Consider the following 6,702-nt stretch of genomic DNA (forward strand, 5'->3'; position numbering starts at 1 on the left):
GATTCGAGGCCTCAAGCGCCAGGGGGAGGGGAAGAGCGGGAGCAGACGTGACAGTACCCCCCCACTAGGGGCGCCCCCGGCGTCCCACCTGGGCAAACCGGCCGAGACATGGGCGTGGCAAGCCGGTTGAGGCGTGGAAGCCCGACGAACCGGCTGGACCGTGAGAGCCTGGCGAGCCGGCTGAGGCATGGGAGCCTGACGATCGGGCTGAGTCCAGACGCCTGTCGATCCGCTAAGGAAACCGATGATGGCCGTGGATTGTGACGTGGGATGGAAGACCACCGAAACGAGGCAATGAAACCTCTCGAGCCAGCCAGGGCATGAAAGCTCGACGGGCTGGCTTAGGCACCCCGGTTCCATCGGCGGCAGAATCCACCCCCGACGTCACCGACAAAACAACAAACAAACAAAAACTGGACAGGCTGGGCAGACAAGAATGAGATCCAGCTGAGGCCCGACGTGGGATGGGCGCCATCCGAGAACCGGGGCAAGGAAACCTCTCGAGCCTGCTAGGGCGTGGAAGCCCGACGAGCAGGCTAGGCACCCCCGGTTCCATCGGTGGTGACCCAGAGCCGATGCCACTATACAACCAGAACGCCAGTACTCCGATGCTTCGTGTGATGGCTTCTGCATTCTGTCACGATCTATCACAAGGATGACGCTGGAGAGACGAAGCAGGTACGGGGAGTAACATTTAATAAATAACGGACATGGAACGAGACATAACAGCTTAGCAAACAGAAAACAATCAATGCAGAAGCAGGGAACAGAGCTGGGGAACTGACACATATAGGGAGGAAATGAACAGGTGATAAGAGAGTCCAGGTGAGTCCAATAACGCTGATGCGCGTGACAAGGAAAGGCAGGTGTACGTGATGGATGGCAGGAGTGAGTGATGCAAGGCATTCTGGCGCCCTCAAGCGCCAGGGGGAGGGGAAGAGCGGGAGCAGACGTGACAAGATCACCACCAAATCCAAAAAACACACAGCCATTTTACCCAGCCAAAGATAGTCACACAAAGCAGAATAGATATAAAATTAATCACTACCTTTGAAATAATTCATCAGATGACACTCATAGGACATCATGTTACACAATACATTTATGTTTTGTTCGATAATGTGCATATTTATATCCACAAACTCGGTTTACATTGGCGCCATGTTCAGAAATGCTCTCCAAAATATCCGGAGTAATTACAGAGAGCCACGTCAAATAACAGAAATACTCATCATAACTTTGATGAAAGATACATGTCTAACATATAATTAAAGATACACTTGTTCTTAATGCAACGGTGTGTCAGATTTTTTTTCAAACTTTAGTAAAAAGCACACACATGCAATAATTGAGACGGCGTTCAGATTTAACAAAATTTTCTCCGCCATGTTGGAGTCACACGAAATACGAAATTACATCATAAATATTCCTTACCTTGATAATCTTCATGACATTATTTAAGATTTCATATCAAGTGCCCATGATCACTGGACAATTCCATGTTTAAGGACATTATCCATTTCAAGTCACCAAGTATATGTGAAAAATAATGACAGGTTTGGCATAGCGCTGTGAGCAGGGTTTGAATCTGCGGGGGAGACCCCATTGGATTCAAGTCCAACGCCTTAACCACTCGGTTAGAGTTATCCACTATAGAAGAGCCTACTTGAAATGTTTGTTATAGAATAAAATTCTGAGCACTTGAATCAAAGGAAATGTCCACGCATTATCCATATCAAGTGCCCAATGACATGTTAAAAATTAAAGACTGGTTTGTCAAATCGCTGTGAGCAGGTGTTGAACCTGCGCGGGGAGTCCCCATCGGATTTCGAGTCCAACGCCTTAACCTCTCGGCCATCACAGTTTCGTCTATTACCTTCATTGCTTAACCAGTCGCTATTCGTTCTGGCCATTTTACCTCTAAAATGACCAGATTATCGTTACTGAAGAGCCTACTTGAAATGTTTGTTATGGAAGATATTTTGAGCATTGAATCAAAGGACAAGTCCACGGTTTAAGGACATTATCCATATCAAGTCCCCAATGACATGTTACAAATAAAGACTGGATAGTCAAAGCGCTGCGGCTCAGGGTTAAACCTGCCGTGGGAGAAATTGGATTTGCGTCCAACGCTTTAACACTCTGCAATCAAAGCTTGCTGAGGTAGACTCACAAGGACAAAAGTATCCAAATTCAACTGCCTAATTGAAATATTTTTCAAGCAAAGTAATAAGCTATTTTCTGAGCACTTCAATCGTTGGACGAGCCACAAAATAAGGACAATTTAACTTCTCTAGGGAGGGGGCAGCATTAGGATTTTGGATGAAATGCATGCCCAAATTAAACTGCCTGCTTGTAGGCCCAGAAGTATGATATGCATAAATGGTAGATTTGGATAGGAAACACTCTAAAGTTTCAAAACTGTAAGAATAGTGTCTGTGAGTATAACAGAACTGATTTGGCAGGCGAAAACCTGAGAAAATCCATTCAGGAAGTTTTATTTATTTTTTTTAATAGTTTTCTATTCAATGCCATTACAGTATCCATTGACTTAGGACTCAAATTGCAGTTTCTATGCCTTCCACTAGATGTCAACAGTCTTTAGAAATTGTTTCAGGCTTGTATTCTGAAAAATGAGGAAGTAAGAGCAGTCTGAATGAGTGGACCCTAAAGTGTCACAGAGCTTTTTCATGCGCGAGACCCAGAGAGTGCGGTTCTTGTTTACCTTTTAAATTGACGACGTTATTGTCCGGTTGAAATGTATGTGAAAAAATATAGACAGTATTGCCATTGCGCTGTGAGCAGGGTTGAACCTACGCGGGGAACCCCATTGGATTTCAAGTCCAAGCCTTAACCACTCGGCATCGCAGCTTGCTATGTTAAATACACATTCGTTCTGACCATTTTACTTCTTTGAAGGCTATCTACAGAAGACCATAATTGAATTGTTTGTCAAGGCAGATATATTCTGAGACCTGAATCACTGGACAATTCCATGTATTAAGGAATTATCCATATCAAGTCACCAAGTATATGTGAAAAATATAGACAGGTTTGCCATTGCGCAGGGTTCGAACCTACGGGGGAGACCCATTGGATTTCAAGTCCAGCGCCTTAACCAATCGGCCTCGCAGCTTGCTATGTTAAATACACTATCTCGTTCTGACCATTTTTCCTCTAAAAAGACCAGATTTCACTATAGAAGAGCTACTTGAAATGTTTGTTATAGAAGTAAATTCTGAGCACTTGAATCAAAGGACATGTCACGCATTTATCCATATACGGCCCAATGACATTTTAAAATTAAAGACTGGTTTGTCAATCACTGTGAGCAGGGTTCGAACCTGCGCGGGGGAGACCCATGGATTTCGAGTCCAACGCCTTAACCTTGGCATCACAGCTTCATCTGTTACTTCATTGCCTTAACAAGTCCGCTATCTCGTTCTGGCCATTTTACCTCTAAAAAGACCAGATTATCGCTACTGAAGAGCCTACTTGAATGTTTTGTTATGGAAGATATATTCTGAGCACTTGAATCAAGGACAAGTCCACGGTTTTAAAGGACATTATCCATATAAGTCCAATGACATGTTACAATAGCCTGAGACACAGCCATTTTACCCAGCCAAAGATAGTCACACAAAAGCAGAAATAGATATAAAATTAATCACTAACCTTTGATAATCTTCATCAGATGACACTCATAGGACATCATGTTACACAATACATTTATGTTTTGTTCGATAATGTGCATATTTATATCCACAAAACTCGGTTTACATTGGCGCCATGTTCAGAAATGCCTCCAAAATATCCGGAGTAATTACAGAGAGCCACGTCAAATAACAGAAATACTCATCATAAACTTTGATGAAAGATACATGTCTWACATATAATTAAAGATACACTTGTTCTTAATGCAACCGCTGTGTCAGATTTTTTTCAAACTTTAGTAAAAAGCACACCATGCAATAATCTGAGACGGCGTTCAGATTTAACAAAATTTCTCCGCCATGTTGGAGTCAACAGAAATACGAAATTACATCATAAATATTCCCTTACCTTTGATTATCTTCATGATCATTATCTTCAGCATTATCCATATCAAGTGCCCAATGAATCACTGGACAATTCCATGTATTAAGGACATTATCCATTTCAAGTCACCAAGTATATGTGAAAAATAATGACAGGTTTGGCATAGCGCTGTGAGCAGGGTTTGAATCTGCGCGGGGAGACCCCATTGGATTTCAAGTCCAACGCCTTAACCACTCGGTTAAGATTATCACTATAGAAGAGCCTACTTGAAATGTTTGTTATAGAAGATAAATTCTGAGCACTTGAATCAAAGGACATGTCCACGCATTATCCATATCAAGTGCCCAATGACATGTTAAAATTAAAGACTGGTTTGTCAAATCGCTGTGAGCAGGGTTCGAACCTGCGCGGGGAGTCCCCATCGGATTTCGAGTCCAACGCCTTAACCTCTCGGCCATCACAGTTTCGTCTATTACCTTCATTGCCTTAACCAGTCCGCTATCTCGTTCTGGCCATTTTACCTCTAAAATGACCAGATTATCGCTACTGAAGAGCCTACTTGAAATGTTTGCCCCCCCGTTTTTCGCCTGCCAAATCAGTTCTGTTATACTCACAGACACTATTCTTACAGTTTTGGAAACTTTAGAGTGTTTCCTATCCAAATCTACCAGTTATATGCATATCATATCTTCTGGGCCTGACAAGCAGGCAGTTTAATTTGGGCATGCATTTCATCCAAAATTCCTAATGCTGCCCCCTACCTAGAGAAGTTAAATTGTCCTTATTTTGTGGGCTCGTCCAACGATTGAAGTGCTCAGAAATAGTTATTTTACTTTGCTTGAAAAATATTTCAATTAGGCAGTTGAATTTGGATACTTTTGTCCTTGTGTGATCTACCTCAGCAAGCTTTGATTGCAGAGTGTTAAAGCGTTGGAGCGAAATCCAATGGGTTCTCCCAGCGCAGGTTTGAACCCTGAGCGCAGCGCTTTGACGATCCAGTCTTTATTTGTAACATGTCATTGGGGACTTGATATGGATAATGTCCTTAAACCGTGGACTTGTCCTTTGATTCAAGTGCTCAGAATATATCTTCCATAACAAACATTTCAATAGGCTCTTCAGTAGCGATAATCTGGTCATTTTAGAGGTAAAATGGCAGAACGAGATAGCGGACTGGTTAAGGCATTGAAGGTAACAGATGAAGCTGTGATGGCCGAGAGGTTAAGGCGTTGGACTCGAAATCCATGGGGTCTCCCGCGCAGGTTCAACCCTGCTCACAGCGATTTGACAAACCAGTCTTTAATTTTAACATGTCATTCGGCACTTGATATGGATAATGCTGGACATGTCCTTTGATTCAAGTGCTCAGAATTATCTTCTATAACAAACATTTCAAGTAGGCTCTTCTATAGTGATAATCTCTTCTTTTTAGAGGAAAAATGGTCAGAACGAGATAGTGTATTTAACATAGCAAGCTGCGATGGCCGAGTGGTTAAGGCGTTGGACTTGAAATCCAATGGGGTCTCCCCGCGAGGTTCAACCCTGCTCACAGCGCATGGCAAACCTGTCTATATTTTTACATATACTTGGTGACTTGATATGGATAATGTCCTTAATACATGGAATTGTCCAGTGATTCAGGTGCTCAGAATATATCTGCCTTGACAAACAATTCAATATGGTCTTCTGTAGATAGCCTTCAAAGAAGTAAAATGGTCAGAACGAGATAGTGTATTTAACATAGCAAGCTGCGATGGCCGAGTGGTTAAGCGTTGGACTTGAAATCCAATGGGTCTCCCCGCCGTAGGTTCGAACCCTGCTCACAGCGCAAAGGCAAACCTGTCTATATTTTCACATACATTTCAACCGGACAATAACGTCGTCAATTTAAAAGGTAAACAAGAACCGCACTCTCTGGGTCTCGCGCATGAAAAACTCTGTGACACTTTAGGTCCACTCATTCAGACTGCTCTTACTTCCTCATTTTTCAGAATACAAGCCTGAAACAATTTCTAAGACTGTTGACATCTAGTGGAAGGCATAGAAACTGCAATTTGAGTCTAAGTCAATGGATACTGTAATGGCATTGAATAGAAAAACTAAAAAAAAAAAAAAAAGACTTCCTGAATGGATTTTTCTCAGGTTTTCGCCTGCCAAATCAGTTCTGTTATACTCACAGACACTATTCTTACAGTTTTGGAAACTTTAGAGTGTTTCCTATCCAAATCTACCAGTTATATGCATACATATCTTCTGGGCCTACAAGCAGGCAGTTTAATTTGGGCATGCATTTCATCCAAAATTCCTAATGCTGCCCCTACCCTAGAGAAGTTAAATTTGTCCTTATTTTGTGGGCTCGTCCAACGATTGAAGTGCTCAGAAAATAGCTTATTTTACTTTGCTTGAAAAATATTCAATTAGGCAGTTGAATTTGGATACTTTTGTCCTTGTGTGATCTACCTCAGCAAGCTTTGATTGCAGAGTGTTTAAAGCGTTGGACGCGAAATCCAATGGGTTCTCCAGCGCAGGTTTGAACCTGAGCGCAGCGCTTTGACGATCCAGTCTTTATTTGTAACATGTCATTGGGGACTTGATATGGATAATGTCCTTAAACCGTGGACTTGTCCTTTGATTCAAGTGCTCAGAATATATCTTCCATAACAA

General features: G+C 42.3%; 5 non-coding genes across 5 annotated transcripts; 3 read left to right on the forward strand and 2 right to left on the reverse strand.

The window, feature by feature from the left end:
- Positions 1-1,782: 1,782 nt before the first annotated feature.
- trnas-cga (transfer RNA serine (anticodon CGA)) lies at positions 1,783-1,864 on the reverse strand. Its single transcript has one exon. It is a non-coding gene; the product is annotated as a tRNA-Ser (tRNA).
- Positions 1,865-4,420: 2,556 nt separating this feature from the next.
- trnas-cga (transfer RNA serine (anticodon CGA)) lies at positions 4,421-4,502 on the reverse strand. The gene has a single exon. It is a non-coding gene; the product is annotated as a tRNA-Ser (tRNA).
- A 739-nt stretch (positions 4,503-5,241) lies between these two features.
- On the forward strand, positions 5,242-5,320 carry trnas-cga (transfer RNA serine (anticodon CGA)). Its single transcript has one exon. It is a non-coding gene; the product is annotated as a tRNA-Ser (tRNA).
- A 192-nt stretch (positions 5,321-5,512) lies between these two features.
- trnas-uga (transfer RNA serine (anticodon UGA)) lies at positions 5,513-5,592 on the forward strand. Its single transcript has one exon. It is a non-coding gene; the product is annotated as a tRNA-Ser (tRNA).
- Positions 5,593-5,785: 193 nt separating this feature from the next.
- trnas-uga (transfer RNA serine (anticodon UGA)) lies at positions 5,786-5,866 on the forward strand. The gene has a single exon. It is a non-coding gene; the product is annotated as a tRNA-Ser (tRNA).
- Positions 5,867-6,702: the final 836 nt, after the last annotated feature.

The sequence above is a fragment of the Salvelinus sp. IW2-2015 genome, unplaced genomic scaffold (genome assembly GCF_002910315.2).
Source record: "Salvelinus sp. IW2-2015 unplaced genomic scaffold, ASM291031v2 Un_scaffold1390, whole genome shotgun sequence".
Lineage (NCBI taxonomy): Eukaryota > Metazoa > Chordata > Actinopteri > Salmoniformes > Salmonidae > Salvelinus > Salvelinus sp. IW2-2015.